The following is a 14,183-nucleotide window of genomic DNA, read 5'->3' as shown; positions in this document are numbered from 1 at the left end:
GGGGGGGGGGGAGGAGAGCCATTCAAGAGGGAGGGGACACATGCCTATGACTGACTCATGTTGATGCATGGCAGAAACCAACTCAACATTGTAAAGCAATCATTCTCCAATTAAAAATAAATAAATTTAAAAAATGAGTTGCTGACACATTTTTAGCAATGTTTTTCATTATATGCCAATAGTGAGGTTATAATGATTTTTATTCCAATCATCATTAGTCTGATAAAATACAGTAACACTACACTACCCAACTGAATTAAAATTGTTCTTTATCTACAACTGCATTTCTTTTAGTTCCTGCTAGTTCTCATAAAAAATGGAATTTATTCATGAATTTTTTTGGGAATAGCATTCATCACTTACACACTCACCTCTCACCTTAATGAATAATGACTTTAAAAATACTGGGATGGGAAGGAATTTCCTGGCTGTCCAGTGTACTTTGATTGCTGAAGATCCCTTAAGCCACACGGTGCAGACAAAAAAAAAAAAAAAATATATATATATATATATATATATATATATACACATACATACACACACACACGTGTGTGTGTGTGTGTGTGTATGTGTGTATATATAGAGTGACTCTGAAAAAGTCAACCTTAATACCAGGATTCCAATGAGAACTAAAGTGCAAGATGAGTGTTAGAACCAGCAGTAGTAACTTAGCAAGACCAGAAAAGCACTGATGCCATCAGTGTCAAGAGAAATACCAGGCAGTGACTCAGGATGCTGCCAAGGACTTCATAAATAAACAGGATGCTAAGAATCTTCATCACAAAGTTACACTTCAGAATACGTCATATATCACTGCTGTCTTTCTTCATTGATAAAAATGGATTATGAGATAGGCCTTGTTTATAACAACCACAGCATGTGAAAAGAAGAAGAAAAAAAAAGGCAGGACAAAAAAGCTGAGCTTAATTTTTTACTGTCCCTGCTCTGAACCTGACTGCTTCAGTGTAAAACAAGTTCTGCCAACTCACTCTCAGAGTGATCTTCAGAGAGGTGTTTCATCCTGGTTTAGCTCAGTTTTCTTACGTATAAGATAGTGGTGACAATAAGAGATTGAGGTCAGGATGAAATGAGACCAGGCAGCATACTTCAGACAGGCTGGGCTACGTGGTAAGTGATCAACACAGATTAACTTCAGGTATTTCGACTGTGTTCACAACACGGCAGTCATGTCATGGGAGGGTTTTCAACAGAGGAAATACATGCTCTAACTCAGGTTTTAAAGAGAAATTGAAAGTTGCTCAGTCATGTCCGCCTCTGTGGCTCTACAGACTGGAGCCCACCAGGCTCCTCTGTTCATGGGATTCTCCAGGCAATAATACTGGAGTAGGTTGCCATTCCCTTCTCCAGGGAATCTGCTGGACCCCAGGACAGAATCCAGATCTCCTGCATTGCAAGTAGATTCTTTACCTTTTGACCCACCAGGGAAGCCAGGTTTTAAAAGGTTCACCCAAGCTCTGGTGTTGAGAACAAACTGGAGGGGATAGGAGCAGAAGCAGAAAAATATATCTAAACAGCCATGACATTAACTCCCATCCTGAGGCTAGAGCCCATGGTACCAAGTGGGAGGTTACAGACCCGTCAAGAAGAACGGCTTCATCGACAGGGCTTGAGGCTTGAGGAAGAGAAGAGTCAAGTAGTCAAAATTGTTGATTTGGGGCTTTGTATTTTGTGGAGAAGGTTATGGCTTGTTTGCTGGGAGTCTTTGTTTGCTTCTGTCTGAGTGACCATGACGATGGATCTCAGGCGTGAGGTACCCAGATGGGATGCTTACACAGGTGCAGGTTGGGATGAGGCAATGAAGACCACCAGGAATCTTGTTCTGCACATGTCCAGGGAGAGATGCCCATCAAACATCCACATGGACAGGTCAAGGAAGCAGTCGGAAAAACAAGAGAAGTGGTCGGGGCTGAAGATTTCAGTGTGGAGTCACCACTGATTAAATTACATTGTCAGGACTGAGACTCAAATGTGAGACATCAAGGAGAAAGAAGGCCAACCCAGGTGGACCGTTAACCACAAGGTAGCTAATTTCTCCCTCAACAGGACTTTTTTTAAACCCCTACATGATCAGAAGCTGTGTGCATGACACATGTTGGCACTGTCTGGATGGTGTTGAATATGTCTGGAAAACTCACACACTTTCAAAGCCACAAGGCCACAGTAAAAAGAAAAAAAAAATCACAATTCTAAGAAATGTCTATCAGGAAATGTGTTTGTACTGAAATACAGTAAGTGTATTGGAGTAAGAACACAGGAAGTGGCCGATACTCAGGCAAAAGGGTTCAGTCTCCAGCTCTCAACTGTTGATTCAAGGATTACTAATCATGGCTTAGTTGTAAGATTCAAACACCAAAATAACTCTCCACAGTTCAAATGGGCAGCTGGCTGTCATCCCTAAGAACTTAGCATTTATTCATTCAGTCAGCCAGTTCTTAGGAATAAAGGGGAAAAATCAAAGCTGGAGCTGAGAGCAGCCCGGTGAGGAGAAATCTCCTGCATTCCACCACAGGTTGCTAAGGTGTGGAGGAAGCACAGAGATTGTCAGTCACTGGATTCAGGCAGTCCTAGGAGACTTCCCAGAGGAGGTGGCTTTTCAGAAGGTAGAGCTTGCAGACTGAGGATGTGGAGTGGAAGAAGACCCTAAAAAAGGTGTGCATGATGAAGAACCCATGTCCATGGGCTTTGCTTTGACCCCTGTAACTGTCCTGTCTTATTTTTTAACACTGAACTGTTTTCATATTACTAAAATTCAAGTAACTGACTCTTTAAGTTGACAAAAATAAATGTACCTGGTGATAAAACACACCCACCTTATTTTCAAAGGGTCCTACGTGGGCATTTATTCTTTCAAGACAGGTATTTTGAAATGTAGACAGAACCCTTCACTCATGACCTCAGCACAGCTGAGAAGGACTTCAGAGGTTCTGGGAAAGCTCCTTGGGTGGCTCATCCCACCTCCTGGCCTGCAGGCACCCCAGTGCATCCGTGTCTGGGACTCATCTGAATCTAAGTAGGGGATTAAAGTGCAAACCTCCAGAGAGGTCTGGTGATATTTACATCTTAATGTCACTTGAGTACTTTGGACTCTGAGGACCTTGGCAAGAAAAGGGAAGTTGGAGAAGTTGCAAGGGTAGATATAGAAAAGTTAAACTAATGTTGCTTTATAGGCTGCATTATATTCTCTAGTAAAATCCCAGCAATAATACAGGTTTGATATATATTTATATTTGTAAATGTAATAGTTGTGACTACATCATAACATCACTCGCAAATAAGCTATGAGTTTCTACAGACAAAGGCCTTTATCTGAGGAGAAGTTTCCTAGTCTTGGTTGTTTTGCAAAGCTGAGTAAGTCACTAAGAACCTCCTAGAGCCCCCAGAGTGAACAACCTCATTCTTCCCTCAGGCTCAACCCCATGAGGGAAATGTCAAAAGTTTCAGATTTAAAATGTTATCTTTCTTTGCTCTCAGAAAGTACATGATCAGACTTATCTCTGATTCATAGAAAAAGGGCCCAGTTTTCAATTATGCTGAGTTAATGAGGAGATCAATTTTAAAAGAGAAAGAGAAAAATTAATATTACCTTTCTAAGACTTCTTCCAGTTAAAACATATGACTCAATTGCTCACTGTATTTAGTAGAGGCTGAAAAATAAGTGTGAAATTATTTTTTAATCAGGATCTTTATTTATTTATTTTTGGCTCTGTCATTTTATTGAGCTTTAACTTGTCCCATGATTCATAGGATTTTGGTTAAAAAATAAAATAATTTATTTGAGGATGTTGTGTAATAATGTCCTACGGCACCTGGTGATGGAGCCAAATGTACTCTACATGCCGTGGGTCCAAGCCCACGGCATCGTGGCCAGAGCTGAGGGGCTCAAAGCTGACAAGCACGCATGTGGTGGTGAATCCCTCATGGAACATCAAGATCAGGAAGATGGGTCTAGGATGTTCAGTTCAGTTCAGTTCAGTCACTTAGTCGTGTCTGACTCTTTGCAACCCCATGAATCGCAGCACGCCAGGCCTCCCTGTCCATCACCAACTCCCGGAGTTCACTCAGACTCACGTCCATTGAGTCAGTGATGCCATCCAGCCATCTCATCCTCTGTCGTCCCCTTCTCCTCCTGCCCCCAATCCCTCCCAACATCAGAGTCTTTTCCAATGAGTCAACTCTTCGCATGAAGTGGCCAAAGTACTGGAGTTTCAGCTTTAGCATCATTCCTTCCAAAGAAATCCCAGGGCTGATCTCCTTCAGAATGGACTGGTTGGATGTCCTTGCAGTCCAAGGGACTCTCAAGAGTCTTCTCCAACACCACAGTTCAAAAGCATCAATTCTTCAGCGCTCAGCCTTCTTCACAGTCCAACTCTCACATCCATACATGACCACAGGAAAAACCATAGCCTTGACTAGACTTGATGCATAAATAAATAAAAAAATTAAACTTGCTTTTCATTAGCCAAAAGGATGAGAAGAGCAAGCCCAAGAGTGACTGACTCATTATCTGAGAGCAGCTCTCTGGCCCCTTTCCTGTTTGCTCATTTCTGTTCCCCTCTGTCTTTTGAAATATCCTAAATACAAAAATGAGATCACTAATCAATTAAAACTAACTCCTGACTTACGCTCTCCTGAATGCACACCATGCCTTTTCTAACCTGTTGATTCTTTTTGCAAATAAAAAGGTGAAGAATGAAGCCATTTTTTAAAAAAGAAAAAGACTAACTCCCACCCCCAACAACCCAACCCCAAGCAATCCTTCAGGAGATCACGTGGACAAGAAAACATCTGAAGAGAGTGAGCCAGTTTGCGTACAACGGAGAAAGATACAGAACCCAACCTCCTGCCTCAATGATCCACTGAGATTGTTTCCCCTATTTTTCCCTTTAAAAAGTGTCAAGGCTTAAAAGAATCTTGGGAGTTGGTCTCAGAACATGAGTCCACCTTCTCCCCAGGTTGCCAGCTTTTCCAATTAAAGTGCCTTTCCTTCCTATGAACACTTGCCTCTCCGACTATCGGCTTATGAGCAGAGAGCAGTTGAATGTGCTTTCCATTACACATTGACTTTTGTTTTATTGTTATTTGTGTTAGAAGTTTATTAAACACATAGCAATCTTGCAAAGATGTAATAGGTGAATAAATGACATGATGTCACTAACTAAATGCTCTTTGCATGGAGATTATTTACTGAGTAGGAAACTAGAGTCATGAAAAATAAATACAATAATATGTTTTCAAGCATGCCACTTGCTCTCAATGGAACACCAGGTAGAGATGCATTGAGTGATGAACCCGGGGACAGATATGTGATGTCCAGGCCACAGCAGGGGAGAGAAGCAGTTGTCTTTCTACAGTAATTGAAAAGCACCTCTAAAACTCCTGGGGCACTCAGTTCCTAACACCATACTGTCTTCTGTGGGCCTGAATCCCCAGTGGAACTTGGCCATGTGGGGACCGAGGACAGACTAGAAGCAGTGACCAATGTGACTTAGTATGCACTTTCTGACCTGAGAAGGTAACAAGAGCCCGTTAATACAGATCAAGAGATCTCTGCAGGCAAGGTTCACCTGTGCCAAATCAGAGCACAACTCTGACGGCATCAGACAGCTGAAGGCAAAGTGGAAAATTAAAAACAACCCCACAGACATGTTCATGTGCTCTTGGGAATCCCACATGGAATGTTCCCTGTGGTTTGTATCTAGGAAGAGCCCTCCGTTGGGTCTTCCCCTTTTCCTTCCATTCTTTTCAGGCTCCTGTGCATGGCAGAGCTATGACCACAGGTTCTGGACAGTTTCCCTACTTCCCCTGAATTCACTGCCTAGCACGGCATGCACTGCTCCCATCAGTACTGAAACCTCTGCTCCAGCAGCATTCTTTCCCCACTCAGAATCCAACAAGGGCCCCTCACCACCTCCTGAATCAGCCAGAATCTCCCCACACCACACATTTAGCACTAGGGGTGCTCCCACCTTCCACTCCACCCTAATCTCCTACCACCCCCACAGTTATGATCCTTTACCTCCAGCCAGCTGGATGGCCATTGCCCAGGAGCACCAGGCATCAAGCCTGTCTCCACGTCTTATTTTCGTGGTTCCCACTGCAAGAACATGGCATCACTCTGTCCCTATTCCTGAAAATGAAAGTCGCTCAGTCATGTCCGACTCTTTGCGATCCCCTGGACTATACAGTCCATGGAATTCTCCAGGCCAGAATACTGGAGTGGGCAGCCTTTCCTTTCTCCAGGGGATCTTCCTGACCCAGGAATAAAATCGGGGTCTCCTGCATTGCAGTGGATTCTTTACCAACTGAGCCACAAAGGAAGGCCAAGAATACTGGAGTGGGTAGATTATCCCTTCTCCAGAAGATCTTCCCGATCCAGGAATCGAACCAGGGTCTCCTGCATTGCAGTGGATTCTTTTATCAATTGAGCTATCAGGGAAGCCCCATTTTCCCCTAATTCTACCTTGTCCAGGAGATTCTTCTTGCTCCCTCTCAACCAACTGGGCTCCTTCTCCTTAGAATCTGCACTGTCCTTTGGAAATGCCTCATGGTGACCCACACTCTCTCCTTTGTGTCAAGGTTATTTATGTAATTGACTTCTTACATTTGAAAACTGCAAGCTTGTGGTTTGCTCAGAAATGGGCAGCCAGTACAGATTTGTTGATCTGAGCAGAACCCAGCAGGATCTGAGGTCATTTTGGTGATAGATGTCATTGTTGGTTGGGTTACAGAGGTCAAAGTCTACCAGTGGATTCTGAAGACCCTTCCCCAATTTTCCCCTTCTGCTCACTCACAGCCACTGAGACAAAACATCCAGTGTTTTTCTTTAAAAGAAAACTTGTGCTACTAAACATAACAAAAGAAGGAAACCACTATTTATCAGAAATAGGTCTGGTTTACTACAAATGATGCAGAAAATTGCAGAACTGAGCATTTTAGAGCATTTGAGCAATGCATGTTCAGGATTCAGGCAAAAGTACATTTTTCATTGTTCACTGAACAACTATTTCAATATCTTCACTTTCATGAAAACAATGATTTCATACTACAATAAGTGGATATGTGCAATCGTCTTCATAGGTAAATATGGTAGATACAAGCCAAGAATAATCCATTTTTATCTTTACTTGCTATCACTGTAACTTATAAGGATCATCATAAACTCTAAAACCACATTTGACACCTGTAACAGTGATTCTCCTGAACACTCATCATTCTCCGAAGCCTCTCCTCTCCTCTTGCAGGCTCTCACGTGATCCATCTTCAGCCTCTGGTGCTGGTCCTTGGTAATTCCTCCCTCCTCCTCCCCCTCTATTTATGTGCTTCCAGCAACGCCTCCGGACTGGCACAGTGATCCTCACTCCTCACTCACTCAGGAAACTGACTCACAGACTTACACACTTCCCTCCCAGGTTTCTCCCCAGATCACAGCACCTAGGACACAGTTGGTCCACAATAAAACAAATAAACAGCAGCAGCAACATAAAAGCTCTGGTCCAATCCATGAGATGGCGACAATACATCTTCACCACAGAGACCTTCTATAAGGTGCAGCTCAATGGATCCCAAACATGACGCGGCATTTCTTCTCTCCCCTGCAGGACCCTCAAACCTACAGACTCCCTTCTATTCCTATTTTTATATTACATGGTCCCCAAGTATGGAGTCTCTTCTATTTCCTTTCTGTCACCTTCATCTAAAATATTGATTATTTTTATTGTTACATCTCTAAGGCATTATTCTGGACTCTGTTTATGGAATGAATTCAATCTAATATCTACGACTGCCTAAGTACTTACTACATGCCAGGCACTGAATAGAGCTCATATACTGTCTTTTATTAATTTTTAAAGTTACTCAATGAGAAGATGCTACTATTATTTCTATTTTACAGATGAGAAAGCAGTCTTTTGAATATGTATTGAGTATAAGCATATGCAATTATATATGAAACTATCTGATTTCCAGGCTTATCTAAATTTCCAACACACAGTTAAATATGTGATATCTATACTTTATTTTTTCCCAGAACATTTTCTCTAATAAACATTTGGAAATAGTTGTCTTGAAAAGAATATTAAGATAACATCACTTTACTTGTATAAAGAATTATCTTTAGCAAGAGAACCAACTGTTTTTGTAGACACACTTAGCAATAGGAATTGTTATTTAATACATATTTGCACTGGCAAAACAGAATACCATATTTGTAAATATGTTATTCAGACATTGACAGTAATGGAGCAATTCCAAATAACTATTTTTAATAAACAGTACAATGACCACAACTATAAAATAATGGAGCAGATAAAACTTGCCAATACAGTAAAAATGCAAAAAAAATAAAAGGGGAGGGGTGTGAAAAGCTCTTTTGCATACCATCTACTATCTTCTCCTCTTTAAATAATCTCAAAGAAATTAACATCTACCAAATAAATTTCACGGAGATGTAGATGAAATTATGTAAACAGACACTGAGTGTTCAAATCAAGGGGGACTCTTAGAGGAACAACTGAAGCAGCAGGGGACTCATCCGTGTATCTAAGAGATGCAGTAAATGGCTTTTTCCAGTGATTCTGACAACGGCAGGCTGATAACCAAACGCTGACAGAACGACTTCCAGACAGGGAAGGTTCAGAAGTGTGGTCGTTGAAGCATCTTGTAATGAAAACCCAAGGGAAAAGGCTCTCTTTTAGAACAAATTAAAACTACTCTCATGGAATAAACAAACTCCAGTGAGCCCTGCTGCTCTGATTCTTATCATTCGCAATGCCTCTGACTGGTGCCAATGGCCCAGGGCCCAGGATGCTACGGGTGCCCACACAGAGAGGGACAGAGGGGCCAGGCACCAGTGCACGGAGTCACATGACGCTGGACAAGCCCTCCTCACCATCCTGTCTCTCAGATGAGAAAACGAGGCCTGGAAGTTTTCTCCTGTAAGCTCCTCTCAGAGCAGCCTGGGAAGCAGAACTGACCTTTATCTTCTGACTAGGACTGTGCTGTCTTATCCTCTCATAGAGCCTCTTTTCAAGGTCAGAACTGAACACAGCAATTTTTATTCATTCATTCATTCTTTTCCATGTTCTTTTCCATTATAGTTTATCACAGGATATAGTTCCATGGGCTACATAATAGAACCTTGTTATCTATCTGTGCCATATATTATAGCTTTATCTGCTAATCCCAAACACCCAATCCATCCCTCCCCTACCCATCTCTCCTTTGGCAACCACAAGTGTCTTCTGTCTGTCAGTCTGTTTCAGCGGTAAGTCCATTTGCTTCGGATTTTAGATTCCACATATGCATGCTAAGTCGCTTCAGTCATGTCTGACAGTTTGCGACCCTGTGGACTATGGCCAGCCAGGCTCCTCTATCCATGGGATTCTCCAGGCAAGAACACTGGAGTGGGTTGCCACTTTCTCCTCCAGGGGATCTTCCCTGCATCTCTTATGTCTCCTGCATTGGCAGGGAGGTTCTTTACGAACTACTGCGTAAGTGATACTATATGGTATTTGTTTCTCTCCTTCTGACACTTAGTATGAAAATCTCTAGGTCCATCCATATTGCTGCAAATGGCAATATTTCATTCTTGTTTTTTTGCTGTTTAGTAATAGATTACAGCAATTTTGATGTTGATCAGGGCACCTTCCTGTGAGCAGGGTGAGAGGAGATGTAAGCTATAAAAGGCTCAGTAAAAGCCCAAAGGATCCAGGTGTAAACAAGTCCTCTTCCTCCCCTAAACCACGCTTGAGACCTGGTGGGGAGACTGCAGCATTCAGCTCCCTCCTGCTTCTACCCAGGGTGCTAGGAGCTCTGGAGCCATCAGTGGTGGGGAGACGAGGGGGAAGGAAGAGGGGAGAGGGGAGGTCAGGGGGGGCAGGACTGGAGAAGGGGACAGAGAAGCAGAGAGGGCCCCAAGGCACAGAAAGTGATTCAGAGGAGTCAGTCTCCCACTCTGTGAAGCACATAATTAAAACTTCTTCACCTTCTGAAACATCTACTAATATAGACCCAAGACTAGAAAGCCCCTTTCTACCTCTTTTTTTTTTTTAAACTTCTGTCTCAAGCATTTTTGAAGTTGCCTACATGTTACTGAATATTTTATGTTTGGTCTCCTTTTCACATTCTGGTGGATAGCTGTTGTTTAGTCACTAAGTTGTGTCCAACATTTTGTGACTCCGTAGACTGCAACATGCCAGGCTTTCCTGTCCTTCACCATCTCCTGGAGTTTGAGGAGGATATCTGTAGTGTTGTTCAATTTCTGTCTGGTATGATGGTCTGGACACAAGGGTCCCATGAAAAATAAAAATAATGCACTGTGAGTATCCATGTGAGTGTGTGCATTGGAACAGAATGAGAATGTAATTAAAGGGGATGGAAGACGCTTACAAAAGTCAGTTTCTTACCCTATCCATCCCACCAAAAAAATTAAAAAACCTTACAATTCATGAATAAAATATAATCTGAATTTAACTACAGCATTATAAAGAACCTGATTGGGTATAAGTTTTTTAACTGTCATTGTTTCCTAAAGTTTGATGGAAAATTTTTCTTTCCCTTAAAAATAAACTAAAATACCACAGACATTTCCCCAAAATTCCAGCTGTCTGCTTGCTGTCCCTGTGTCTCTGGAGCTATTTTATTTTCCTTCCACTGGTATTTTAAAGGTGTAGCTTTGATATGTAATACTATTTTAAAGAGTTTAACAGCATTAAGATTTTTTTTCAAAGTACTAGCAGTTTATTTTCACATAATTGAGGTACACATTGCAAAATTACTGTTTTAATTGGAAAACCTTCTTTACTAGTTAAAAACTGTCATCTCAATGAAGGAGTATACTTTGAAATCAAAGGAGAGTTCAGTCCAACAATCTAACAAGCATGCTAGTGTAGGTGTGAGCATGAAATTTTGGAAGGGCCAGACATAGGGGGAAGTAATTGCTAATTTGTAAAATCCAAGAATCCTTCTAGTAAAAATATTTTTACATACTACCACACCCAATGTATTGCATTTTTTCTTCTAAGTTATTTTTCCCCACTGAAGCCATCATAACCTAAGTATATTTCTTTCTAAATACAGAGCCTCCTTCCATCCATCCATCTTCCCATTTATTCAATTAAACGAAAAGTGCATGCATTTTGTACCCTCCAGGCACCTGGCCCTGTTCTAGACACTAGGAAACAGAAATAAATAAATACTCTTCCTCCTCTGGAGAACTTTACAGAGCAGATTAAAGGGTAACCAGGTAATTATAGCACAGTGAGAGTGCAGCCCCATCAACTGAATGGACAAAAGGTGTGACCACCGGCTTGAACCTCACCTCTTCCTTCACTTCACACTCCAGGGACAATCTATGCCTCCCAAACACGGTTCACAACACTCTCTGTCCTGCCTCTGGCTTCTGTTCCCCGCGGGATTAGTGACTGCTCATTTCATCCTCATAATGCATTGCTGTTCCCTCGGGTTCCTCCCTTAGAACTGTAACCACGTGAAGGCAGGGACCATTCATACCTCCAGTGCTCATCACAGAAACGTGTTGAATGAATGAAGGACGAAAATAAGCCAACAAGACCCCACGCTGAAACATGTCACCCTGCCCCTAACACATACGCCCATCCCACCCCCCACAACGAAGATCTACTCTGGTTTTCCTTCTGCAACGGTAAGAATTTAAAATATTTTCTCTTGTAAATGGATTTTTCCCCCAGAGGGCAAACCATTCATTTATTCATTCTCCTGGCAGAGAAAAATAGTACACTGTCGAAATGTCTAAGCCCGTTTGAAAATATTTTGGAATTTCTGGTTTCATTCCCTTGCTTTTTACATAGCTATATAAATGTGGACCTGTTCTGAGAGTTAGCTGGAAACACACATTTCAAGGTGTTTGCAGTACTTTTTTCCCTCTTTTTTTGCATTTCATTTGGCTGGACAGTTGTTTAAATTGTGGTGTAACCAGACTGTATCTATTTATACTAGTGATTTCAAAATAGATGTTGTGAGTCACTGGTTTTAGACACTGTAGCTGGTTGGCCAGTTCAGAGGGAAAAAATGGTTAGTGTAAAGTATTAGAACAACAATGACTAGATGGATTCTCCAAGAAAGAAGAAAAAGGAACTTAGTTTCTATCTCACTTAAGTGCTTTTTAATTGTCCAATCAGACTAACAATCATGTAAATGTGCCATCAGATGAATGAAAGATGGATGCTATGAAAGAGTCACTAAGGATTTAAATCATGAATAAAAATATATAAGTCAGAAAAAAAGAGTAGTACTACATATTTGGATACCTCAGTCAACCTGCAATATTTATTCAATGAACCCAACTTCTGGGATTTTATTCCTATTTGCCACCTGGTGAATAAAAATGTGTTAAGTTCATGTTGTCTGTGACCTTTCACTAAAAATGTCATTCCTTACTCACATTCTGCATTGGTGGTCAGAGGCTGATGCCAAGAATATGCTTGTCATCCAAGTTCCCTTCCCGTGTAAACTTCAGGCTCGATTACACCACCCAGATGACTGTGCACAAGGCGACAGACGAGCTGAAGAATTTCCTAAGCCCAGTAGCTTCGTTTTTTAAAGAACCTTCCAAGAGTCATAGTGAAGCTACTAGAGCAAGGACAGATTCTGTGCCTCCGGGTCATCTTTGCTCCAAGACAGCATCCGGGTCATCTGTAACATCTGTGCCCCAAGACAGCATCCGGGTCATCTGTGCTTTAAGACAGCATCCTGGTCATCTGTGCTCCAAGACAGCATCCGGGTCATCTGTGCGCCAAGACAGCATCCGGGTCATCTGTGCTCCAAGACAGCATCCGGGTCATCTGTGCTCCAAGACAGCTAGCAGCGTATCTAGGTCAATGCCTAGCAGCATCGGCCCTTTCCTGAGCCGCAGTTCAGAGTCCTGTGCAGTCACAGAAGCTGCAGCATGGCTGTCTTCTCTGGAGGATTTGGCCAAGTTTATCCAAGGCAATGTGTCTCCACAGAGGTCCTTAAGCAGGGATCTCAGATGGCTCAGGCTCTGAACTTCTGGAAAGATGTTATCATATGTTTATTCATGTACACACACGTGTGCACGTTTGTCTAAGCAGGTGGCTCATAGTATTCTTTTTTTTTTCATATTCTGGAAGATACCCTGGCCCCAAATTGTTTGGAGTAATAGCCTCTACAGTGTAAGAATGGGCCACAGGGTCCTCAGAAGTTCTATGCCCCACCTGCCTGTGCAGGCCCCTGCGGGTCAGCCCAGGGCCTGGGTTCAGACATGGCCACCTCCAGGCTGCACTCATTAGTCTGGCCACCGGACGGGGTGCTGTCACTCCACCACGGGGCGAATTTCACTCCCTGGACTAACGTGACTCAGTGCAACTGAGGAGCTCAGAGCTCAGAGTGGGTCCTAATCCACGCTATGTGGCCTGGGAGATCCCTTGAGGGTAACCATCCATACTACCTTTCTTTGGAATTGTCTCCCTAAAAACATGCTTGGGCTCTTCTTTTCTCCTCTGAGATATTTCAAAAAGGAAAGGTCTGAGAATAATAAAATAAATGTGAATCTTTCCATCACCCATTTTGCTGTATTTCCTCCATGGTTAGGTTTTCTGTTTTGTCTTGTTTTAAAGAATTAAAATATCCAGAAACAGCTGAAATCCAGCAAAACCTCTTCAATCACATTTCCTTCTTTCTTTCTCCAGATTTACAAGCTATCCTTGTAGCTATTACTCTAAAACATTTTTAAAAATATTTACACCACATATGCATGCTAGTCTAAGCAATATACAAATACTGGTTTCCATGGTTGCCTTTTCTTATCGGAGTAGAGTTATTTACAACATTGTGTTAGGTTCAGGTGTACCGCAAAATGATTCAGTTACACATTTATACATATATGCTCTATATGTCTCTCTATATATGTGCTCGTTTCAGATTCTTTTCCCTTATAGGTTATTATTAAGTATATAGCTCCCTGTGCTATACACTAGGTTCTTATTGGTTATCTATTTTACATATATTAGTGTGTATCTGTTAATTCCAAACTCCTAATTCATCCCTCCATGTTTTAAAATGTCATATAGTTGGTTTCATACTACACGAATGTTTCGCATCTTATTTTTGGCTCAGTGATTGATTTGAGATTCATCGATATTGATTCACATAGCTCTGGTTCATTTCTT

General features: G+C 41.9%; 1 protein-coding gene and 1 long non-coding RNA gene across 3 annotated transcripts in view; both read right to left on the bottom strand.

Annotated features, from left to right (window-relative positions):
* KCNQ5 (potassium voltage-gated channel subfamily Q member 5) overlaps positions 1–14,183 on the bottom strand; it is a 626,605-nt gene that overhangs the window by 580,214 nt on the left and 32,208 nt on the right. The window lies entirely within an intron of this gene.
* The window catches only part of LOC147365578 (uncharacterized), a 36,086-nt gene continuing 23,567 nt past the window's right edge, over positions 1,665–14,183 (bottom strand). Inside the window, exon 2 of the long non-coding RNA XR_015132574.1 lies at positions 1,665–14,183. This exon is cut by the window's right edge and continues 22,158 nt beyond it. This is a non-coding gene — a long non-coding RNA (uncharacterized LOC147365578).

This window comes from Bos grunniens, chromosome 9, assembly GCF_055505025.1.
Source record: "Bos grunniens cultivar Pamir isolate PY7600 chromosome 9, Bosgru_T2T1.0, whole genome shotgun sequence".
Lineage (NCBI taxonomy): Eukaryota > Metazoa > Chordata > Mammalia > Artiodactyla > Bovidae > Bos > Bos grunniens.
This window is presented reverse-complemented; position numbering and strand designations above follow the sequence as displayed.